The sequence below is a fragment of the Pleurodeles waltl genome, chromosome 1_1 (assembly GCF_031143425.1).
Source record: "Pleurodeles waltl isolate 20211129_DDA chromosome 1_1, aPleWal1.hap1.20221129, whole genome shotgun sequence".
NCBI classification, from domain to species: Eukaryota; Metazoa; Chordata; class Amphibia; order Caudata; family Salamandridae; genus Pleurodeles; species Pleurodeles waltl.
In genome coordinates, this window is record NC_090436.1 from 908,897,268 (window position 1) to 908,923,562 (window position 26,295).

Here is a 26,295-nt window from a genome sequence, read left to right on the forward strand (position 1 = left end):
GTTGGCAATGCCAGTCTTTCCAGACATCTGTGGAGGCTGCTGAAAACGGGGTTGCTTTAAACAGTCATATGCCTTCTCCATATGAGGACCAGCCTTTTGATGTTTTTCGTTTTTTCCATCAACATGGCAAAGTCACACCTGATTCCTTCACAATAGCTCCCCTTCACCGTATCCGTTCTGGATACAGTGCTCTTCTGAACATTTCCTCCACCTCAACGAGTCCAGGAAAACTCAATTTATGATCCCAATGTTTTACCCCTTGACCTGGGTCTCAGAGAGAGTGAGTCTGACTCTGTGGGAGGCTTCTTTGCCTCCTGCATCCTGCTTGTGGACCATACCGTGTGGTACGTGGGCTCTGCAGTGGGATCTGAATTCTCAGTGGGCTCCGTCCCAAGAAGACCTGCCAGGATCCTTCCAGGTGTCGAAGTAGTCTTTGCAAGACTCACATTAGTGGGTCCTCAGCCACAAGTGGGCCAGCTGTAGACCCTTCTTCCTACCCTACAAGAGACTAACGGTCATGACGGATGCCTCGTTGCTGGGTTGGGGAAGTTGTCTGCGAGAGGTGGCGATCAGAGGACTCCTATATTCAGAGAATACTCACCTCCATATCAGATTGCTGAGTTTGCCAGCGATTCACATCATGATGTAGGCCTTCCTTCTGACCCTTAAGAAGGGAACAGGTACAGGTGCTCATGGACAGAAAGACTGCCATGTGGTCCTGTAACAAACAGGGCGCAGCAAGGTTGTGGGCCCTGTGCCAAAGAGCTTTACATCTCTGAAAATGGGTGAATGCTCTGGGCATCTCTCTGGTTGCCAATAGCTGGAAGGGTCTTTAAATGTCAGGGTAGACAAACTCAGTCAACTGTTATAGTGGATTACAAATGACAGTTGCACCAGGAGGTGGTGCAGAGCATCTTCCAGCACTCGAAAGAACCCTGGCTTGATTCTTTTTTTTTTTTTTTTTTAAACCAATTTTTATTGTCGTTTAACATACGGCGGTACTTGGTAGTGCCCAGAAAATCAACAACAATGCACGTGCTATAGCAGTCGAGAGACATAGTCATGACACAGCGTGATACAAACATATCAAATCAAGCAATAATGGGTTCATGACAAGCAAGTATGTCTAGTAATTGTTCTTTGTCAATACAGCTCGCATGTATACATATCTCAACCTGCTAGGTGAGTCCGCGTGAAACCCTGGCTTGAGCCGTTCACCTCTGCAAGAAATGCACATTGTTAAAACTTTTACCTGTTGGGGTTCCCACAGCTGTTCTCTCTTGGAGATATCTTTCACCTGAACTAGAACTCTGACCTCCTGTACTATTTGTTTTTGCCCCAAACTCTCCTGCCAAGGTTTTGAAAAAATTCTACAGCTACAGCCTCTACTCTAATCTGGCTAGTATGGCAATTATGGCAACAAGCCTCATCAAGCTTCAATAAGCTTCAGTGAATTTCAAGGAGCCTTAGCAAGCTCAGCAAGCCTCATTGGTCCACATAGGGCCCCACAGTGCCATAGTGACCTTAACGGACTACATTGTGCCACAACATGTCCTCCTTTGAAGGATTTTGTTCAGCAACTATGGGGTTGTGGGATCTATGTTAATCCTCTCACACTTCTCTGTGTCATTAGTTGTTGCTTTCAGATTCACATAGGAGAAGGAGCCTAAGCAAAGTTGAACTTGTATTATGTATTTTCGTTTACACACAATATGACAGCAAAAATGTAAGATCTTGTAGAATAATCTCTACAAGGTAATGACCTAAGACCAAATCAAATCCACCAAGGAATAAAACTCCCTGTTTAGCTATTTTAAAACAGAAGTCCACATCATATTTTATGAGATCTGATGAAGTGAAGGTTGATTTGATTTCTATGAATGCTTTAAGACAAAACCAGAGGACACTGAGGATGCTCTTGCCCTTAGCAACCACCTCTGAGGCATGACCCCCCTAGATATATACCCGCTATCCTCTGATAATGTTGGGTCAACTAATGCTGAGTCTTCGACATAACAATTATCTGGGATAGATTCTATGGGGTATACCCTTGAGACAAGCCAACAAATTCAACAGACTGTCCAACCTAGAGATCTCTCTCTCTAATTGTACACAATACCCTACCAGAGATATCACTTTTTAAAGCTGCCTCATCAGTGTCGAGTACTCCTGAGAGTGTGGTGCCATTGTCCTAGAGAAAATCTTTGGAGGTTTGTTTTTTACATGCCAAGCTTCAGTACATTCTCTGGACCAAATCTGTCTGCGGCATGAACTATTGCTTAATCTGTCAGTAAACCTTCATGGCGAGTATGTCTAGTTTTCAAAAACCCTCCAATGCCTTAAGATAATTTTTCTTCTATTATGAATCTCCTGGAAAAATCCACAAATAGTTCTGATCATATTCTGGTCATTTTGTCTATAATTTTTAAAGAACTCCCAATGAAATCTAAGGAATCTTACATGCCAGATTTTATGCAGGCTGCTTTCAATGATATTCTCATTCAAAAGACAAAAATGGATGTACAAGTTGGTTGTCTCATCTCAAAAGCATTAGCATATACGCAAACATTAGCACAGGAGGTTGATGTATTCTCATTAGATCTCCTTTTTATGGATGATGACTTCCCTCTTCAAGAATCTTTAAGGGTGGATCTGGGTAAAGATTGCTCAACTGCACCACAATGTATGGAAACTGAAGTTTTCTTGTTCGTTAAACTGAAAGAAAAAAGGTAATGGCAGGGGAAAAACACTAAGCTCCTGTATTAGCCCCCAAGAAAAGGAAAGACCGGAAAAAAGCTAAAAGAAATGTGAGAAGATTAAATAAAAAAAGGCTAGAAAAGTTAAATGCCCTATAGACATGTCTTCAACCAATAACTCCGTAGATCCTATGGAAAGGTCAAGTGTTGTTTCTGAGAATATTCGTGAGCCAAGTAGGTAAACATCAACAGTGGAGCCAACAATTGTAGATATAAAAAGGCATTGTTGTAGAGCAGCAGGATGTTAAGTTCATTTTTGATTTAAAGAATGTTGTCGCAAGGGTTCATCAACTTTAGGACTCCAAAAAAGGGAACACTAGCCTCATTTGTTTGTTTTGAGTTCTATCACACCTGTAATTGTGCCTTGCCGAATCCCTGATGCTCTGGGTAATGGCTTACATCATCATCAAATCAGCCAGAACAAAGCACAGTGAGAAAGGAAGGAATTACAGTTTGGACTTTATTGTTTTATTTGATGATGACGATGATGATTGTCCTTTTGAATCAATCCTATCTGTTGAATCTCTTGGCCCAGGTAGACTAAATTAAGTTGGTAAGGAGTCATGATCTGGAATTAGTAGAAATACTAAATAAACAAGCAGAGAAGAAATCAAGGGTTACATTTAAGTCGCCAATTATTGAGAACTTAATTTTGAACAATTGTTAGTTTTTTATGTCATAAGGAATTGATATTGCACCTCCTCCTTATAAAAATAATGTTGTGTCCTGGTGTGGGAAATTTTATTTACAAACATTACGCCTTCTCGAGGAATGCACTGTGTCACAGGAGGAAATAGCCACTCACCAATGTAAAATTGGCATTATTGTCTTGCAAGGGTGGCTCTAGGGTGGTGTCACATAATAATAATTTTGGTCTAGCACCAACAAGGAAGAGGTGTCTCAGTGGGTCTGGCTCGCAGGCTTGCTAAGTAGTGGAAACATACCTGTATTAAATTGGATGAATCAGCTTGTTTGGTGATTTCAACCATTCATTACTATTGTTTCAGTGAATACTGCCGGATGCTGGAATAACTTGGGGAAAACTCAGAATCTGAGTACACTAAATCTTGCAACAATTTGTTTACAAGAAACCTATGCACCTTTTGTTTTTGAGGCTGAAAATTATTGTGTGATCAGCTTTCCTGCTATTAAGTCATAGAGTTGCCATCCTAGTGGTGAAGTAGCCACATTATTGTCAGGACATTTTACTTGGTCTTATCAGGTATATTATCATTAGTCGAATTTAATGCATTGCATTCTGTTACCACAGAATTTAGGTGATTGTTCTGTCCTTCCTTTTTATTTTGGTCAACCTATTTATTATACCAGGTCAAGAAAATAATCTGTTAAGTAGGTTTTTCCATTATTTAAATGGGATTATGCGGAAAGGGGGTACATTAAGGTTTCAATAATGAGAGATCTTAATGCTACAGTCTTTAACTGTACATTAACCCTACTTTCGGATACAGAATAGGAAGAGGCTGTCAATATTCAGGTCTCCGTATTTCCTGTCTGCTCCAGGATAAATAAAAGAGAAACATTGCACCTGGAGGCATGCAGGAAACATTTTAATTATCTTAATCGGCGATGACATCTGGGCTCCCCCTACGCATGTTACTGATAATTTCTCCATGATAATTGACTCTTGTTTGTTCATATATAGTCTTTCATTGTTTGATGGAACTAAAGATAATAAATTACATCTGGAGTGACCACAGTATTTAACTTCTTAAGATAAATGGGAAGCCAGATTCTGTACATCTATGGCAGATTCCTGATTATGACGAGGTATTATTTAGTAATGCGAATGGAAGGGTATCATGGAGTAAGGAAGATAAGCAGTTGTTGTCAGGCAAATTAAGAAAAATCACTGAATCTTTTTCTCCGTTAGCATGGATAATGGTTACCACTTATGAGGAGCATATGGAGAGATTTGTGTGGATAAACCTGAATACTGTAGGGAGCCAAAGCATAAAAGCAATAATGCAGTCAGTCATTTACAAAGAAGGCAATGCATTTTATATTCCAAAGAACTAAATAAGCTGATTTCTCGGCAGAAAGGAGAACTAGGTGGGTAAAAAGTTTTAAAAGAAAAAAAAAGTTAAAAAAAAAAAAATGTATCACTCAAGTAATATTTGGGTAAAAATAAGAGAAGCCGGTGAAATGTAAAAACCAAAAAGCCTTCTAGAAAATTGTGGGGTAAAATAGTGGCTCTTTCTCTAAACTCAAGATACGTAATATTACTAACTCTGAATGGCAGTTATGTATAACTTCCATTTATGCTCTGAATAACCTGTCAGTCAGCAATTGTGGTTTGAATTTCTGTGACATAACTCTAGAAGACAGATGTTCTTTTAATCTTTTAACGTTTTATAAAATGAAAATCCCTCAGACACTTTTATACGGTTTAGAGACATTAAAAATTGATCAGTGGCACGCTTTGAATAAAGTGGAGGGGAAGATTCTTCACACTATTTGCACTTTAAATACCAGTGTCAATCAAAGCTCTTAAATTGGAATTAGAGTCGGTGAGCACTTTTATAAGAGGATTGGCAGCTATATTACAGTGGTTCCAGTGCCTTCTGCATGCTAAAGAAGACTTTGAAGAGACTTATGGCTTTGAAATACCTTACTCCAACAAGTGAGGCTGGAACATATTTAACTAGTATTATAACTGCACTACAATTTTTTTTGACCAGTACGGATATAAAAAATTTGTGTTAGTCATCATAAAAATTACTTAAAAGATCCTATGAAAAACTTCTCCATGGAAAAGGATGTAGAGATGTGTAGAGCAAAACACTGAGTCATATTATACAATCCTGTTCCTCAAGTATATTTGAGCTGGAATTTGGGGAAAAGGACGTGAAGATGTATAATGCTTTGTAGATTGCCTTGCCTTTCAAAACATATCAACAGAGGCTTTTAAAACCACTTTTTTAGTTAAAAAAAGAAAAAAAAAAAGAAGGTAATGGAAAGGAAACAGATGCAATGGAGATGATAAACTGTTAAGTAAGTTTTAACTCTTTTTTGCAGTTGTATTAATGGATGTAATTTTGATTATTTTATTTTAGATCTCATTGTTAGATCTAAATCTCTGAACTGAAAAAAACCCCATCAAATTTAGTCCATCCAGGGAAGAGAAATCAGCATTTGTTGCTCCCCCTTATGAGGAGTCATAGACAAACCCATGCGATGGCATTTGGCCAGTCGCCTCGTGTTGGTATGCATCATTTGATCCCTACTTGGGCCTTTGATTACACCCAGAAAGGGCCAGTGCACCAAGGACGAACTGGCCACTCTGAAGTTTTCACACTTAACATTTGAAATTACCCCACTGGAGAGTGCCAGTGCCCCGGTAGGGCAGCTAGAGGAGCATGTATAGCACTTAAACTACCAACTCCCCTAAAGCAGTTAGTATGCTTGGGAAGCAAGAGAGTGTGACTGCCAGTACCCTCAATCTGCACAGAAACCAGCAAGTAGGGAACAGAGAAAAGCCATTGGCACTTGTGTGCTGTGCAGGAGTGGAGCTTGTCTACCTGCACAGGATTGGGGACTCCAGTGCAGCCACAGGAGATCCACAGGTAGCTCGTGGGGCAGTCGCACCCAGTCCAAAAAAAAGAAATCATGCTTGTGGCAGTTGTATCAAAGGAAACCTCCACTGTCCAAGAGCGCACACCATAATAAACATGGTGTACATAAATTTGTGTACAGTTGGTAGGTGGCACCCGAGGAGGAGCAGGAGCCCCACTAATGAAAAGTTTTGGCTCTGGGGGCTGCCTGGAGAGTGGCAACCCCCCTCGGGCTTTAAAATTTAGTCTGCCCCCTAAGATTTCCAGGTCAGTGGAAGAGTGACCTGGGGGAACTTTCAAGCACCTCTGGAGCTGGCACTTTAATCTAAAGATTGTGGTGTGTGTGGACTTTTTTTGTTGGGTCCTGTGGTTGCTTTGCAATTTTAGCAAGATAGAATAAAAACTCTAACATTGCATGGTTTTGAATATTGTATTTTTGACAGTAAATCACTATATGTACCTTTAACATCAATAGAACAATGTCCCCACCTCCCAGTCCTGATATCTGGGTGGGGGATCCACCTCACCGCTTTTAGGCAATATTTCGCTTCACCACCATGCATCCCATGTTAATCAGGATCTTCCGGCAACCCGTAGCCTCCTATAGTGATTCAACCACCTCCTCCCAAAATGATTGCAATGTTGGGCAACTCCACAGTGTATGCAATAGTGAACCTTCCAACTTGCAGCCTTCCAGGCACAGTGCATAATCCACCCTCCCTATTTTATGCATTACTACCCTCCTATAGTATGTTCTGTGGACCTATTTGAGTTGGATCAGATGGTAGCTAGTCTTGATCTCAACTAACTTGGGGAGTCCAAGTGCCGTCTGCCAGTCCTCAACATCCATCTCCTCTAAGTCCTGTTCCTATCTGTCCTGTAGTCACATGAGGGAAACCTATGTGTTTCTCATTAGTGTGCCGTAAGTCTCTGAGATTAGTTTCTTACTGTCCTTCTAACAGGCGCCCTTCCCAGGAAGAGTCCTCTTGCATTTCAGGGTCTCTGGTGTTTTACTTGCCTATACCTCAACCACTGCGCCACTGGCATCTGAAATACTTTCTGTAGGTAGCCAAACGGAACAACACCATTTCCATCATAGACATCTGCCAGTATAGAGAGACCAATAGTTTCCTAGCCACGAAAGCCCTGTAGTGCCGTTACTGGTTGTAAGCTAGTCCCCTCCCGTAGTGGTGTTTTTGGGAGTCAGCCTTTTGTCCAACTGCATCTCCCTGTGCAGTAGGCTCCAAATTCTGATCACTATCTTTATCGCTGATCCCACCTGAGGATCTAGCTTCCCTCCCTAAAATATGTGGCATTAACTCCTGCCACTCATTCTCTGCCTGTCTACACAGAATGCCGAGTCGTCCCAATCTGTACAAGCCCAGTCATGAACTACGCTGTCCTGCAATGCCTCATATGGTTTCCTTATATTCAGAAGAGTTGTGCCTCTGTCATATATGAATCATTGGAGGACCTTCATCACAACCCAAAGCAGACCCCCGCTCATAGTAGAGTTCTTACCAGTGCTTCCACCTTACCCTGAAGGTTTTGCACGAATGGCATATGAAAAGCCTGGCAGCACATCTGGCTAAGGCCCTGTGTCATCGTCGGTCTCACTCTTGGTCCAGGGAGTGCTTGAGAATTAGTTCCTGGAGCCATTCCTGAGATCGTATGTCACCCTAGATGTCGAAGGAACAGACTTTGAAACACAGCCGGTCTAAGTCGCATTATCCACCTACGGTAGGTAACTCCTGCATTCCTGATGCCCTCTCCCAACCTCCGGTTTAGGAGTTGGCGCTTGAGTCCGCCCCGCATTTCCCTGCTTTCCCTGGAGCTGGGGTGACTCTGGCCCAGATGTGGAATTATTACAGTTCCCCCAGTGCCATCTTTGGGCCCCTGCCTCTCTCTGGTGCGCTTTCTAGCTCCAAGGAGGTGCAAGGTATCCTAACTGACATCACGCCGGTGGGTTCGCCCTCAATGTCACATAGGCCTTCTGGATCCATACTCTGATTCGTTCCGGCGCACGGCCCTTCGGGGTTCCCACCTGCGATGTTGGAGTTTGATCAGCCGACGTCAGCAGCGCCCGGTGACGCCGAACTGACCACCCTTTTCATAGCCTAGACGATGTTGCACCAACGCTGAACGGCATCTGGTGCAGCGCTGGTGGTGCCACCCATCTTGGACACCTTCATGCCCTCTTCTAAACAATCCCTTGCTGTTTTTCCTCTGGGGGAACAAGCTTTTAGAGGTGAATGATAGGAGCTGGGGTTTAACAATCCCATAGACAAGACTGTCCAGCCTTCTCTGGAGGGTAGTGGGTTGATGGAGCTGGGTGAGGCTAGTGGACTTGAGTCCTCACTGGCTTCAGGGCCTCCTTGGCCCTAGCCTTGCAACAGAGGTGTGCTCCTCCTTCGCCGAGGTGCGGTATAGGGCAGCTATGGCCCTAGATTTGCAGCTCCTCTCTGTGGAGATGACCACTGACCCCTTAAACAGTACCTTCACCAAGGCCAAACAGGAATAGAGTTTGTGCTTCCATACAGTGAAGCGTTATATGATCTTTTATTAAAGGCGTGGTCTACGCCTGCTGCGGGGGCCCCTGTGGACTGATCGATAGCCCATTGACACTAGTCCACTGCTAGAGACCCGGCTTGTCTTTTCCCACATCTTCTCTGAAGAGTTGTGTGATGCAGACCGCTACGGCCTCTTCTGACCCCAGTGCCCTCCCTTACGTTCCCTGGGACAGGGAGTCAGGGAGATGGCTGAAAACTTGTGGACAAAACATTTTCTCCTCAGCAAGCACAGCCGCGCGGTCAACAAACACTGCTTGTATCATGGACCGCTTTTCCCATGCATTGTTGTAATCGGTGACACTCCTGCTGCCTTTGCTTCTGGGGAGACCCGGAGCAAACTCACCCAGGCCTTCCAGGTTGAGCGAGAGGGAGCTAGGTTTGTAATAAGATGTGGTGTGGATGAAACATATTCTGTTGGCCGATCCATAGCTCACGCTGTAGCGCTGTGTTGTCATGCCTGGCTACACAACTCTGGCTTTTTAGAGGCTGTCCGATCCGCCTTCGATGGCGCCCGCCTGTGCGCACACATGCAGATTCTGCGTTGCAGAGTTTTGGAGACAGTCGGGGTGGAAAAGATTCAACCATATGTCTATTCCTATGCTTACAGATACTCCCATTTCAGAGTGGAGTCCTATACCTCCTGTTGAGTCCAAGTTTCAGTGCTTTTTTTGCTTCAGTCAGAACCATTCAACCTTCTGGTGACACCTGATGTGATGTTCCTGCCCTTCTGCAGGTATTCCTATTTTTTTTTATCAAGGCTGTTTGACAGCTTTTCCTTGTATGCTGTCTAGGAGGTATATTCTTTGTGGCCCTAAGTGGGTTTAGAACATGTTGAAAAAGGGGGTTTGCTTTTTCTCTGAAAACAGGCGTCATGCTCAAGTGATATTTATCAGTATGGTATGTTCCCTGCTCTGTGTAGAGCATCTTCTGTATGCCTTATAGGCGTTACTAGATATATTTGTAGTACTTTCTGTATCCCTTATAGGGAGCTTATCATTATAACTCCCTGAGAACTTTTGTGCATGCTACTGCTTGCAAAAGTGTCTATTTATGGAGGTTGTATTGTTTCTCTTTGCTTTAATATTGGAGCAGTACTTATGCTTCTCTTACTTTCCTTAGTGGAGCATGTGGTACTGCATTTCCACATCCGAGCATCGTTGCACTTCTTTAGCGAGCTACTCTTGCTAAACGTCACCAGTACTCTCTTTGCCGCTGGTATGTCTGCCACCGGTTGTACACAGTGCAAAGTACTTTCTTCTCTTGGGCTGCCAGTTGCAAGGAGATATGTAATACGTACTTAACGCTTATAGGTAAGGTCCTGTACATTGGTTACTACAAGCTCCTCTTAGGCAAGAGGCCACACACCATCCAGGGCCTTCATGTTTCTACATATTTATTGTTAACATGCCAACATGTGGCCATCTTTTGTGCTGATGGTTATCTTCCATCTTACGGTGGATACCTGTTGTTTATGCATGTTCTTTGAACATTATGACTGTCTGTTTTTTGGGATTAGTTTGAAATGGGATTGTTGTCCCTTCAGACGCAGTCTCCCTTGTCAGTTCCTTTCATTCTATTCTTCATGGGATCATATTATTTCTAACCCCCCGGGATAGTTATAGTGCTTCTACGTTATTAGTAAGGTTCCTTAATTCATAAGGGAATATTCCCTTTTGCTGTGTACCTCACTCCTTTCAGAAGATGCCCGTATACATAGGTATAATGAAGGTGGTAGAAGTGCTTTGCCTTTTACTTTCTGGTGATTTTAATGTCTTCTATTTTCTGAAGGGACATTATTTTCTATAATGAGCAATTGTTGCTCTTTTATAAGTTGCTACTCCTTCTGTTGATTCAGCTTTTACTACATTGTTTTCAGTTTGCAGATGTCCACTTTGTGGGGTTTGGTCCCTGGAGAATTATGTATTTTACCTTTAGTTCAGTACTTCAGCCAGGTTTCACACCTGGCGTCTTGTTTTAACCTTTTGTTATTAGTGACGGACGAGGACTGGAATTGGTTTAAATGCTTCAACAATAGCCTTTTATTTTACTGGGGTGTATGATGTCCAGTCGTTTAGCAATGGTCTACATCTTTGCCTCATAGAGAGAGGCTACCTCTCTTGTAATCCAAATCCCCAAGTATTTTAAGATTTGGGACTCCACCTGAAGTGTTAAAGGTAGCGTTCCCACAGACTCCCACGCTGTAGACAAGGGATATTCCCCAGTTAATCACAAAGCCCAAGTATCTACCAAAGATGTTAACCAGTCGGGCAAGTGACTCTCCTGTGTTTTTGAAATATTGCAAGACGTCATCCTCATACAAAGAAATCCGATCCCCTCAACCTCTGCCTCCCAGCCATTCCAATATCTGGGCATCCATGCGCACCCATGCCTCCAGTCCCTCCATTGCCAGCGCAAACAGCGTTGTGATAGCAGGCACCCCTGTCTGGTATCCCTTTCTACCTGGAATCCCTGTTAAATCAGCCTTTAAGTTTCACCCTAGCTCAGGGTTTATTATATAGCAGTTTTATCCCTTTTATGTATTTAGGACTGAACCCCATCGTGGCTAGGTTCCCAAACAGGTAGAGCCACTCCGCTGAGTCAAAAGCCTTGTCGGCATCTAACAACACTATACCTCTCGGTTCTTTCTGATTCTCTGCCATTGCTATGTTGTTGTGAAACTACTGCAGGTTCAGTTTTGTGAACCGGCCTGATATAAACCCATTTTGTTCTAGGTGTATCAGATCTGTTATCACTGCACTGAATCTTGCTGCCAAAAACTTTGCCACGAGTTTGGTGTCTGCATTCAGTAAAGATATTGGCCTATACAAGTCACAGCTGTCCCTAGGTTTCCCGACTTTGGGCATAAGAGCAATTGTTGCCATCCTCATATCCTCTGTCAACCCCCGGTTTTGAATGCGTCTACATATGCTGCGTGCAGGGGGCCTGCTATCTGGTCAATCTTAGGAAGAGCTCTATGGGTAGTCCATTTGACCCATGTACCTTCCCCATCTGCATTTGCCCTACTGCCAACGCTACTTCCTCGAACAAGATATCACTCTCCAATCCCTTTCTCTGGTCTGGCCTTAGGCGTGGCACCATGCAGTCATTTAAGAAGGCCAGCACTTCCTTGTCTGAGATCTGTAGTTTAGTCCTATATAATGCTTCTATGTATCCCGCAAATGCTTCTGCTATCTGCTCACTTGCTCTGACGGTTTACACAGACTCTAGGTTAAGCTCTTTCACATGCTTCAGCTCCTCTTCCTTGCTTTCTATCACGCCAGCAGCTTTCTTTCCTTATCCCCAGCATCATAAATGTGCTTCTGCTTGGCGATAGATGTAGTATCTACCCTGTGTCCCATTAGGTGGCATCGATCAGCTCTACGACCTATATTGGCGTTGTCCACACCAGAACATTATGGGTCCTGTATAGGTGCCACCCAGGCATGCTGACATTGGTTCTTTTGTTTTTGTGCCAGCCAGTGCTAATCTGAAGAAAGAGACACCCATAAGTCATTTTTTGGCCTGTCTTTTTAAAAACTTTTGTGAAAGATTTTTTTTAGTGTCTACAGTCCATCGCACGGCTTGGTTCAAGCCCTGGGTCCTGTCATCGGGCAATGTCCACACCTCATCTGCCTCATCTGCCTTTGGTGTCTGGAGCGCAACCACGACCCAAAGTTGTGCTCCAAGTACCGGGCCATGAATCCGAAAGCCTTGAGGAAGCGGTCCCTGAAGCTCATGGTGGCCTGTGCTCGACTCTGCATCGCTCCCTGTCTCATTCCAGAGATCACTCTTAGTCATCCCATTCTAAATCTTCGGCACACTTGGATCATCATAAGAAGAAGAAGTTGAAAAAAGCCAAACGTTCTTCGACTTTGCCCCATTGTTTGGCCCATGCGGGAAGAGTGTTTACACTCTAGGCCTCCGTCCGCAGAGCCTATTTCTGGGTCTGCTCTGTGACTTCCCGGGAGCCAGAGCCACCCCTGCCCAGCTGAAGGAGTTTTACGAGGCCATGCAGCTCATCTTTAAAGCAGCCTGATGCCCCTGCGGTGCCTTTAGGGCCTGGGGGATCGGATTGTGGCCCCTTGGAACCTGGTGTGCTGGTGGCTCTGGCCCCTGCCACTGAGGTCCACTCCGGATCCATTATCGGATCTGTGACAACACCGGTCGTGCCAATGCGAACTTCCCCGGCACTGGCAAAGACATTGATGCACCCTATACTGGTTGGGCCCACAATTGACGTTGACCCAATCCTCATTACTGATGATCCAGAACTGCATTGCTCGACACCAGATCCGACTTCAATTGGGCCTTCCCACACCAGGTGGGATTCTGACCCTTTTTATTATGGTTAGGAATATGGGGCAGGATAGGAACGGACGCTGGACCCTTTGGAATACCAGCTAGACAACCCTGACCTGGACTGGGCACAGGAATTGGGCAAGGCTAGTGGTCTGGATACTTCTCCAGGCGCTTGCATGCTTACTCTTCCTGTTGTGGCTAAGGCGTCCCACATCGGCTGTCTGGGTGCAGTGGGTCAGTAGTGCCAGAGAAAAATCAACAAGCCTTGGCGAATGCAAATGAAGACGATGATGTGTTGCAAGGCTGGAGAGGACCAGCAAGGCCCAGGGGACTCAACCCAAGGATTGGAGTCCGGCATGACCCTCAGTAGTCTGGAGAGTCACCAGAAGAGGATGCATCCTCCACAGGCAACCCACTGGCAGCAGGCACAGGAAGTCACAGTGAATCCCACTCAGCACAACTGAAGAGAAGTCCCAAGTTGCTGGGGCAGCAGAGAGGAGACTGTGCTTGGCAAGAATAAGTAATGGGGGCTGGGGCTACACGATGCTGAAGATCCCTTGGTGCAGGAGCAAACAAGCCTTGGTAGCTGCAAGGGTTGCTGTTCACAGGGGTAATGTACTGCTAGGAGAGGCAAGGGCTTACTGTCTCCCAAGTTGGACAGCTGGCAGAGAGGACCAAGGGGACCACTCCAGACCCTCATGTGTGATGCAGGATCCACGCAGTTCCATAGGAGTGCAGATCCACGCAGCCGGTTGTCTTTGAGGTTGGTGCCTGCAGATGCAGGGGAGTGAGTCCTTCACTCCAAAGGAAATTCCTTCTTACTTATTGGTGCAGGCTGGAGGCTCGTCGACCTCAGAGGATGCACAGCCAGGGAAATATTGCAGTTTCTGGAAGGAGTCGGAGAAACAATGTTGCAAAGCAAAGTTGTCGCTGGAGTTGCAGATTGTTAGTTCCTGAAGAGTCCAGTTGCAGTTCCAGTGGCCAGAAGATGAAGTAAACAATGCCGAGGAGTCCTGGTGGAAGGTTACACATCAAATCTGAGCACCCACCTAAAAGGGAGACCCTAAATAGCCCAGGAAGGGGAATTGGTCAACTACCAAGTTGACCACCTATCAGGAGGGGGCTGTGAACTCATCTGCCTGACCTGGCCACCCAAGGGCCTCTGGCCATCTTGGATTCAAGATGGCAGAATCAAGTGGCAACCTGGAGGAGCTCTGGCCACCGCCCCTGGGGTGATGATGGACAGGGGAGTGGTCACTCCCCTTTCCTTTGACCAGTTTCACGCCAGAGTAGGGGCTGGGTTTCCCTGGACTGGTGCAAACCGGTCTATGAAAGGAGGGTGCCAAATGTGCCCTTCAGAGCATACCGGTGGCTTGGGGAGGCTACCCCTCCCAAGCCACGTAATATCTATTTCCAAGGAGAGAAGGTGTTGCCGCTCTCTCCCACAGGAAATCATTTATCCTGCCTTCGACTGCCTGAGCTGGTCAAGCAGCAGGAGGGCAGAAACCTGTCTGTGGGGTGGCAGCAGCGCGGGCTGCCCAGAAAACCCCAGAAGACTGGTAGGAGTAATACTGGGGTCCTCCAGGGAGCCCCCAGGGTGCATGAAATCATACAACCAATACTGTTAACAGTTTTGGGGTATGATTCCGACATGTTTGATACCAAACATGCCCAGGTTCGGAGTTACCATTATGTAGCTGGGCACAGGTAATTACCTGTGTCCAGTACACTGGTAAAATGGCTTCCCTGCACTCACGAAGTCCAGTGCAATGGAAGTGGAGTTTGTAGGGGCATCTTTGCTCATGCAGGGGGGCCTTCACACATAGGTAACTGCATCCTGCCCCCTGGGCTAGGAGGGTCTTACAGTGACCTGGTGCAGTGACCTGTGGTGAAAGGGTGAAGGCCTGCAGACACATTTTGCATGGGCTCCCAATATATGCTGCAACCCATGGGGAATCCCTGGTGCCCCAATGCCCTGGGTACCTTTGTACCATATACTAGGGACTTATATGGGGGCACGAGAATGCCAACTGTGAAGTGTGCAAAGTCCTAAGCAACCAAATTTAGAGGGAGAGAGCACAATCACTGGGGTCCTGGTTAGCAGGATCCCAGTGAAAGCAGTCCAAGCATACTGATAGGCAAAAAGTGGGGGTAACCATGCCAAAAAGAGGGTCCTTTCCTACACGGTCATGGGCTCTTTTTCAAGAGGCTCTGCACCTCTGGACGTGGCTGGATGATCAGGGCATAATCCAGGTGGTTCATTATCTGGCAGGCTCTCTGAACTCCAGAGCAGACTAACTCACCCACAGTGCATAGTCTATCACGAATGACGTCTCCATCCAGATGTGGTGCAAGACCTCTTTCTGCAGTGGGGAGAGCCTTAGTTAAATCTGTTCACCTTCACAGAAAACGCGCAATGTCAACTGTTTCGTGCGTTGGAGTTTCCAAGCCGGCACTCTGTGAGCAATGCTTTTCATCTGAAGTGGAACTCAGGCCTTTTTTAAGCCTTCCCGCTTATACCACTCCTGTCCAGAGTTCTGAAGAACATCACGAGTGACCAGGCCCAAGTAATCCTTGTAGCTCTGGACTGGGCACGAAGAGTATGGTATTTGAGAGCTACTGGGCATGGATACGGATCCTTTGTTCAAACTGCCCCTTCGGGAGGTTCTCCACCTGAACCTGTCCAGTCTTCGCCTTCTTGCATGGAGATTCAGCGGCAGCAGTTACAGCTTTCGACCTTCCGCCTGAAATCTGTGATGTTATTCTGGCAGCCAGGCTTCCTTCCACCAAAACTGTATACGCCTATTGTTGGTCTAAATTTGTGGCATGAAGTACCAACAAGTCAGTTGATCCCCTTTCTGCACCTCTCCTTGAGGTTCTCTTGTTTGTTCTTTGTTTGGCCCAGCAGGGCTCAGCTTTGGGCACCCTTAAAGCATACTTATCAGCCATTTCAGCCTTTCTTAGATTGCCAGACCAACTTTCCTTATTTAACTCTCTCATTGTTGGAAGGTTCCTAAAGGGACTCTCCACAGTTTGTTTCATCTAGCCGCTTTCATTATGCCCCAGTGAGACTTGAACCTGGTCCTAAACTACCTTATGTGTGCCCTTTTTGAGCCGCTGCACAATTGTCCCCTGTGGCTCCTAACAATCAAGACTGTTTTTCTTTTTGCCCTAACCTCTACTCACAGAGTAAGTGAATTTCAAGCTCTTTCTTCCAAACCACCATTTTTGTCTGTCCATCCTGACAAATTGGTGGCCTGTACAAGGTCCTCCTTCCTTGTTAAGGTTGTTACGCCTTTTTACGTGGCCAATCCATCATTAGCCTACTTTTTATGCACACCCACATCCCTCTCATGAAGAGGAAAGACTCCCATCTGGATCCAAAAATAGCATTGGCGTTTTACATCAGTCATACTAAAGATTTCCTAGTGGACGATCAACTCTTTGTTGGATTTGTGAGTCCGAAGAAAGGGAGCGCGGTGCAGAAGCATAACATCTCGCAATGGGTACTGCTCTGCATCAAATGTGCTATGCTTTGGTAAAAAAGCAACCCCCTGAGGACTTGCATGCTTAGTCCACGAGAACAACTGCTGCCACCACAGCATTAGCATGCGGAGTTCCTTTCCTGGATATCTGTCAGGCAACAACATGGGCATCACTGCACATGTTCACTAAACCATACTTCTGGACAGTCAGGTCCGCAGAGACGGCTACTTTGGCTGTTCGGTCCCGCACGAGTTTCTACTATGATCTTGGTGTGCAGCCCACTACCAAGGATAGTATTGCTTGGGTATCTATTCTAAGGTAAGAAGTCTGCAACTACAATTCTCTACCAGATGAGCAAGTTAGTTACCTTTTTGTAATGATTTATCTGGTAGAGCCATATTCTAGTTGTTGATTCCTTACCAACCCACCCATCCTCCCCTCACTGAGAACTGATTTCTAGGGAATGGTATTCCCTTCTCAGGGCCCTAGTTCTAGCACACCATTCCCAGTGTTCCTCATGGCTCCGTGCCACTGGCGTGGAAAATTGTGACAAGAAACTGAAGTCAGCACGCCGGGCCGGCACCTTTATGTGACTGCGACGTCATCACGGCGACAACGACGCACGAGGAGTCAAACGACACCACTAGACGGTGTGCAAGGGTACTGCTTGAAGAAAAATCTCCAGATCAAGTCTGGAGCCTGGAGGAAATCCTAAGGTAAGGAATCTGCAACTAAAATATGTTTCTACCAGATAAGTTGTTACCGAAGGTAAGTAACTTGTTTGGCAGGTATAGCATGATGTCGTCTGCAAATAGCGATATGTGTTCCTTCCATCCAGATCCTTCCAGCCATTCTCAGATCTGTGCATCCACCCTCATCCATTCATCTAGGCCCTTTATGGTCAGCGCAAATAGCATTGGTGAAAGAGGACAGCCCTGCTGTGCGTCTCTGCATATACCAAATTCCCTAGAGGAGTATCCATTAACCCGTACCCTTGTCACAGGCCTATCATAAAGTAATTTGACACCTCATCTGAATTTGTGGCCCAAACTCATTTTGTTTAATACTCCAAAAAGATACATCCATTCCACTGAGTCAGAGGCTTTATTGGCATCCAGCGAGGCTGCCACACAGCCTGCAGCTGAATCTCTCGCTGACACTAAGTTCTTTTGAATCCACTTGTAGGTTCAGCACGGTATAACCACCTGACACAAACTCTTTTTGGTTGAATGGACCAGTTCTGTCACTATCGTCCCCAGCCTGCTGGCCAACACTTTGGCCAGAATTTTGATGTCAATGTTAATTAGGGATATCAACCAATAGGAGTCGCACCTGCCTCAGGGCTTGCATGCTTTAGTGATAAGGATTATGGTTGGTGATTGCATACCATCTGGGAGTTCTCCCAGCTGAAACGCTTCTATATATGCCGCATGCAGGGGGGATGTAGTCCATCTATTTAGTTTGCAAAAGAACTCCGCTGTGAGTCCGTTAGGGCTCGGGGTCTTCCATGATTACATCTGTCACTTTGCTGAGGATATCTCTTTCACTGTTAAGTATGCCTTGAGGTCTTTCGCTTTTTCGGGGTCTAGCCTCCTCATGGGGCAGTCACGTGTAAATTCTGGGACTTTCTCATCTGCATCGCTTAATCTTGAATTATAGAAGTCTTCCTAATAATATACCAGTTCACCTACTATATCCTTGCTGCCTTTCACGTCCTTCCCAGACGTTTTCTTTAATTCCCTTATGAACGTACTTTCACTTTCCCTGCTGCCAGCCCCTGCTAGTAATTTACCTGCCTTGTTTCCTGCCTTTTATATCCTCTTTTGTTTCGCTAGGCACGCCGTCTTTACCTCATGTTTGACTACTGATTGATACCTATTTCCAATCCACAACAGTTTTCCCAGCTAACGTGGGTGTTTCTGCATATGACCTATCTAAGCGTGCCAGTTCCTGCTCCAGTGTGGCCTATCTATGGTGCCTTTTCCTCCGATCCCCAGTTTCACCGGCTATGATAACCCCTCTAATTGGGGCCTGAAAAGCGTCACATAGTGTGATGTGACTCTTCACTGACTTACCATTTTATTTAAAATAAAGCGTAGAGGTCATGCCCAGACGTTTTACCTCCGTCTTGTTTATCAGATGCCATGTCTCCATCTTCTACCCATCAGGTGGTGACCTCATATTTATGTTAAGCATCACCTTATGATCACTAATTCCACTAGTGAGGTATTCGCCACCTCAAACCTTGGTAGTATGTCACAAATGGTGAAAAAATAATCCAATCTGGATTGTACAGCATGGGCCCCTAGTAAAAGGAGTATCCCCTTTCATCACCAAGAATGGTGCTCTATATGTCACATAGCTCAATCGCCAGTTGTTTGGCTTTACTAATGACCGAGCTGAAACACTCATGCACTGACAAAAAATCTCTGGAATGCTCTTCTTAGTCCAAAGAAGACATTTATTATTTCACGTCGCAAGGTTCGTAAAAGGAGATTAGCATGCTAAAAGTACACGTTTAAAAATGGTCACAGTACTGAAATGAAAACATGTACAAATGATTCTCCACTACAATATACACAGCAAATATATGTATCTATATTATAATGCAAAGCAAATAATACATTAAAAAATATGCCTCACCATGAGGCAAGGGCATAACTTCTTCATCTCCCTCCTATTCAGCATCAGATCGCCAGATCCCAGAATTGATCGAGGAGAGAGAGATCAATTTTCCTCATGACAGGATGACACACTCTAGCGTCCTGGATATGCCTGCGATCTGCAAACACTCTCAGTCCCCGATCCATATGGTCTCAGCCTCTTATACTTTGAACAAACAAGAGAGGAAAATTCTAGAACTTCCCTTTCACTGCAGAAGTTTATTATTCAAAAAATGCTGATTGCTTTAGGCCAGCTTTGAAAATAACACGTTGGGACTTGGTCACAATCCCAAGGTCCCAGTTCAAAACAAGACTGTTCCCTGCCGTCTTAGTACATTCTTATCAGCCTAAGCCCTTGGTGGGAAAGGACATGAAAAATAAAAACATGTGCACATTGTACTATGTGGAAAATTACTTGCAGCTTTTATGTGGCAGTGGCTAATGCTAAAATAAAGTCAATAGGCAAAATGAAGGTTGTGGTCACTAATGTGACGGTGTACTGCTAGGCTAAGTGCAACATGAAGTCAGTGGTCAAAACATAAATCTCATTGCACCTGTGCAAAGCTCTCCAGTCTCCCTCTTGTCACTTTCTCCTCCGTTTTCAAGCTGGTTCTGTTCAGGTTGAAATTGCCTCCCACAATCGTACATGTCTTTGTGTCCCTACCAGTACGTCACCCACTTTCTTGAGCATCGCCCTCTGTAGCCCAGGAGGTGCATAGATGTTGATCAGCTACACCTTCATGTTCACCTAGCATTGCCAGATAAGACCCCTGTGTGTCCATCCAAGTGCGTAGCGTGTGAAAAGGGAGTGACCTACGAATCAGGATCAACACACCCTTAGACCCAGATATGTATTGAGCATGTCCCACTAGTTTTTATCTACCCCTCCCCATATTACTGTGTTGTGCATCTATGAGCTGTGTCTCTTGTAGGTATGCAGTGTCTGGTTGGAATCTGTTGAGGACCTTGAGAACCAAACCCCTTATAATCTTATTGCCCAAACCGTTCACGTACCATGCTAGTAGTGACAACTGTCTAATCTGTGTCATATCAAGTATGTGCCTTCCTTTCCCCTGTTGTGTGTGTACCAATCAGACACCTGCATTATGCCTGCTGAGAAAACATGGTGTACTAGCCTAAGAAGTATTCCCTAAAAACTGCCCCCCACCTAATATACTGTGCCATGATTTAAAAACTAACCACCCCTCAAGTTCACGGTATGTGTATTCCCCATACCAAACCACCAATAAACCTAGTTGTGACTCCGTCACTGGGGTGTGGCCGATGGTCGCCTTTCTGCCATTGTCCAAGGTTCACTCATCGTTCCAGATTCCAGTCACTTAGGGTGCTCCTCCTTCCCCCCTGGAGTTATATACCCAGAGCCGAGTCCCCCAGTGCGAGGGCTTATAATTGTTGGGGCCCTGCTATCCCAATTGGTCCACTGTCATAGGCTTGGCTATGGGTAACATGTCTTCTTGGGAGCTGTGTTCCGTCTCTCTGTGTTCTGAGCTGCTCTCCGGGACCAGAGATCTCCATCTATTGTTTCCCAGGGTGTGTCTATTTAGTTTAAGTTCCAGGACTGCCTTTTGCTACACTGCTTTCATCTGTTCCTTGCTTTGTGAGGCCTTGTTGTTTTTCTTATTATTTCTAGGGCAGGTCCTCTCCTTTGTCCATTTCTCCCTTGTCTCCACTCTGGCAGACCACACACCCCTGTTCTCTAGCCATGTCCAAGCCTCATGTGGCGTCATCAGAAAATGTGTTTTCTCCTCATGGATGACCTGTAATTTTGCTGGGTAGAGGAGGGCATATTTTAGTTCTAGTTTATGCAGCACCCTTTTGACTTGGATGTCTGCTCCCCTTTCTTTTTGTACCTGGGTGGTGTAGTCTGGGTATAGGTTAACTTCGTACCCATCTGTTATCCAGGGGCTGTGTTTCCTTGCAGCTTGGAGAATCACATCTCTGCAATTATCGGGTGTGAATGGGCTCCCGGCAATGGAGGAAGCGCCAGGATTCTATGAGCCCATTCAACAGAGAAAAAAGAGACTGCTTTCCTTGTAAAACTGTTTCTTCCCACCAGTCTTCCACATAGAGCTCCAGGGACAGACACTCCGCCTTCTCTGGCACCCCCAATAGTGCAAAGCTGTGACTTTGAGATCTGCCCTCCACATCATCAAGTCTATTCACCAGTTGACGTACCTCTCGTTCCATTGCCGCAGTTTTCTGAGTGAGGTCTTTCACCTGTGGCACCTTCATCCCTAAGGTGTCCTTAGCCTTCTTGACTCGGTCAGCCATTTTTTTCTAGTCATATTGCAGTAGCTCCACCGCCCCCGCTACTGCTGTGACGTGTACTTCGTGTAGTTTTTTGCCCTTTATAGCTGCCAAGATCACCGCCATGTGCGCATCAAGTTTGGCAACACTTTCTTCCTTATCCTGGTGCTTGTCCCCAGTTGCTGTGTATGTGGCCCCCCCTTTTTCTGTGTGTGGCTTAACCATGTTAGTATCCAAGACTTTAGCTTTGGTTGCTGGGATTGTTTTTAAGGGCAATGCATACAGATGATGGACACTTTTAGTAGCTACCGAAGTGCTCACAGCTAAAGAATCACAGCTCATCAGCCCTCAGAACTGCCTCTTTAGTTAATAAAGGTGTCAGACAGCTCCCATGGTCGGTATCCCCCTTCGAGGCAACCCATTCTCTATGACCGCAGCACCCCTGGCGCAGAGAGTCCTTTAACTCCCCTCTGGCTGACCCTGTTCCTGGGCCCCCAGGATCCGCCGGACCATCTGCAGTGTTCAGAAGCATTAAAGGAAAGTTGGGGGATGGAGAGAAAAAGGAGACCTGCGGACGTTCTGCATATAATATCGAACAGTCTGCAGCAAGTATCCTCTCCCACAGCACTCAAGCTTTGACTTAGAAGAGGACTCAGAGGGTTTTTACACGACCGTAAGCAATCATCTATGCATGCCAAGGAGGTGGGTTTGGTGTTGAGGGGGGAGAGGGAAGGGGACAGAGTAAAGACCCAAGTCCCCACATACAGTTTCTCCCGTGAACACTGTGGTTGATTTCCCCTCACAGTTTGGTTTTGTCATTACTATTAAGGTTTGTTTCTGCCCCCATCCTAGGTTATAAACTCTTGTTTCTGTCCACCGCAATTAGAGGGGACCTCAATTCACTTCACCTCTGGGCCTGCTCTCGTCTGCACAGGAGGCCCAAGTGGCTGTTTCAGTGCGGAGCTCAGGGTCACCACACCTGTTCTCAGGCTCGCCCCACCTGTTCTCAGGCTCTCCACTTCATGTCTCCCTCTGTGTCGGGAGCGGTAAGCTCTACTCCCAGCCGCTCACCATAAGGGTGTTTCCTAGTGACCCCACCAGTCTCCCTGGCTCCTGGTCAACACGGGCCGACTGCTCATCTCTTCAATTGCACAAGGGGAAGGCATCCGCAGGCTGCTACAGCTGTACTCCACTTAAGGCTTTTCTTGCTGGCACTCATCTGCAGCCCTCCGTAGCCTTTTCCCCTCTTAAATCTTGGGGTCGGACGAATTCAGACTTTGCGTTACCACTGTTGCCTCTCCGGAAACTGATGCCTCAAACTGCTGTGTTGCGGCTGCCAATTGTTAAGGAGAAATTGCTCTGGGGCCTCTGACCGTCTCGAGAGCCACTTTCCAGGCATCGTACGCCCTTGCCAACCAGGCCAGGCCCACCGGGTGATGACATTTGATTGTGTTTATGGATTAGTTTTTATGGATTAGGTACACTTGTTTCATTTAAAAAATATGTCTAATGAATATAAATTATCTTTACTGTGAACACACTGTAAAATGTGTAAATGATTTTGTTTGGTGAATGGATTCTATTTTTTGGTTGTTTCTATGGATTAGGCCTGTTTTGAAAATATGGCAGAAAGGTACCTGTGTTCAATGAATGATTCTTACATTTAAGTACATGAATCATAGACGTGATAATAATTGTCCTCATGTCTTGTTTTGTAACCTAAGTATGCATTATTTAAAGGATGGTGGATGAGGGTATTATTAATTGTTCTTTAAATACACCAGCTGTTAGATATATAGCGTCATCTCTCACTTTTGGGTCCAAAGGTAAAATTGTGCATTGACTTTTTACAACTTCTGATTTTGTGAACCGACCTATATAGTATTGGGTTGATTTGCTTATCCACCATTCACAGGGTTTGTGGCTCCCTGCAATTGCCTACCAACTCGGAGATGCTGGCCTGTGACACCGAACAGACTACAAACTCTGAGTTAGTATTTACAAATATTATATTTAAGAAAAAGTCCTTGCCTCTTAAAGGAACTAGTGCTGCTTAAAAAAACATCCGTTTGGCACCTTAGTCTGTTATCTAGTCCATTTTTGTCAATTTGTCAGTTTGTGTCTTCTCTTGAGGTACTAAGTTTCTGAACTTGCCTTATTGCTTTGGTCTTGGCTCTCTTGCTTTCTCCTGTGGACGTTGAAATTCTTTGCTTAGTGTGCTGAACATTTCTCTAAGCAGGTTGGGCCACCTTGGAACCAAGTAGTCCTTCTTGGTTCCCGGCCTGCCTTTCATCCTGGCATAGGATGAAGCAGACGTCATCATTTGTCCTTACTAGATACTTCTCAATATTCCTTTCATAAATAAAGTCAAAACGGATGGCCCAACTGATTGTGGATATTGATATTCTTGAAGAAAGTGGTCTGCTGAAAGTCTTGACTACTCAAGTGGATGCAGAGAGGTCATGAAAAAGCTGAAGGGTGTGGTTTTCTAAGGAAACACCATATTTGTAGCTCATCACTGCCATTATCTCTTCATAGAAAAATATACTTGTGTCAGGATATCCAGAGGTGTTTCTCATCTTGTGCTACATGCAGCTAATCTATGCATCATTTCCAAATGGATCTAGAGTCGATTTTTGCATCAAAGGGTCTTCAGGTTTTTTGCTAGCCTTTTTCATTCCTGGGACGCTCCTGTATCTTAATGAAATTAGGAAGAGTCCCAATAAGCCTTTGTCCGTCAGCATTTGGTTGCTGTATTGCTCTTCTGGCATTAGAGCTCCTATTAGTCCCAGTTGATGTAATTCTTCTGAGCATTCTTTTGCGGACATTTTCAAGCCAGCAAGAGTTTGCGAGTCCCCCCCACGTTTTTTTGCACCTCACAAATCAAGAATGTATGTCACTCCAAATATTTGCCACTTCTTGCTTTATCTCTCTTAAGAAGAGATACAGGTTTTCTTGCAGACTGCTTGCTGCGTGTCACTTCTGCTGATCTTTACATTGAGGATCTGGCACCTTTTTGTTCTCTTCCTCCTCTTGGAAGACAACATGCCTTTTATTGTTTGCTTTTGTTGACATCTTTTTACTGGGGTCAGCCTCGCAGCTCTCATTAGTACTGATAGTTTCTCAAAGAATGCCAGCCAGTTATCAGTATTTGATCTGTAGTGTATATCTGTATGTTCCTGCTGTATTATTAGAACAGTCTAGATCCACCCTGTAGTTAGAGATTAGTTTATCTGCTTCTCTTGTCACAAGAGCAGGGGGCTGTTTAACTGGTAAATGCAAAAACAACAAGTGATGGACGGAATGCTGAACATTGTCAAACATTCACCCCCAGTCAAAGATCTGGGTTTAATCCATCGTTTTTTTGCTGCCCATGCCATTCCAGTTTGGACCCAGCCATATGCAAATCAGTCTTGACCCTGTTCCCCATGGGAACAGTCCAGCCCGAACTGCTAGGCCAGGTCTTCCCTGGACTGGAAACAAGCATCCTGGGACCGGATTCGGGGTTTCACCCCTCATCAACCAGGCTAGCTTGAATCCAGTGGCATGGGAAGCACGGGACCCACGTCTGGGCATACCCTTCCCACTTAGGGCGACAAATGCAAAAACAACAAGTGATGGACGGAATGCTGAACATTGTCAAACATTCACCCCCAGTCAAAGATCTGGGTTTAATCCATCGTTTTTTTGCTGCCCATGCCATTCCAGTTTGGAACCAGCCATATGCAAATCAGTCTTGACCCTGTTCCCCATGGGAACAGTCCAGCCCGAACTGCTAGGCCAGGTCTTCCCTGGACTGGAAACCAGCATCCTGGGACCGGTTTCGGGGTTTCACCCCTCATCAGCCAGGCTAGCTTGAATCCAGTGGCATGGGAAGCACGGGACCCACGTCTGGGCATACCCTTCCCACTTAGGGCTGTTTAACTGGTAACCAGTGCAGGGTCAATGGGGATTTCACTGATTAGTAGTGAGTAGGGTCACTGGAGCAGGGCTAAGTCGCCTCCAATTATCAAGGATACCTGATTTGCTAATCGTTTGTTTCTTATACTCTCCCAATCCTCAGCCTCTGTCTTTACCGCCCAGTTGCAACATGTAATGGGGTGTACTGCCTTAGTATTCACAAAGACGTCTTGGGCAGGGAACTGACCTAGGCTTCAACATATGTGGCTCAGGCTGCCACCAGTTTGCTAAATACCTGGGGTCTCTGTGCTTGGTCTTCAACTTGGATCACTGAGGCCCCTCGCATCCAGTTGCATATTTAGAGTCTCTAAGTCCAGAGCCAATGTGCATTGTGTTGTTTCTTCAGGCACTCCACTGGTGAGAGCAGGGGATCTCCTGTCCCACACCAAAGCTGGGGAGCACTCGCTCTGTCTCAGGACTTCAGCATCACTGCTACCTTCAGTCCAGGGCTGTCAAGGGCCGTTTCACCAGGCAAGAAGGCACCTGCAGCTAGTTGTGTGGGGCGAATAGAGGTAAGCCACCTGGTACAAGCAGCTTGTCAATAACTTGGTCACTGTCAGTCGTGCCAGTGTGCAAGAAGGTGAGTTGCACAGCCAAGACTGTGGTTGTGGCACCCCGCTCATTTAGAACTCTCTGGCAGTGTCACCCACAGTAGTTTCTCCCCTAAGGCCTTGACTCCTTGTTTTGGTTACTCCTCCCCGCCACTAGATCAACCCCCTTG

The 26,295-nt window shown here is 45.6% G+C and overlaps 1 protein-coding gene across 1 annotated transcript in view; it reads left to right on the plus strand.

Moving 5' to 3' along the window:
• Positions 1-26,295, plus strand: part of KDM4C (lysine demethylase 4C) — a 1,395,856-nt gene that overhangs the window by 1,216,018 nt on the left and 153,543 nt on the right. The window lies entirely within an intron of this gene.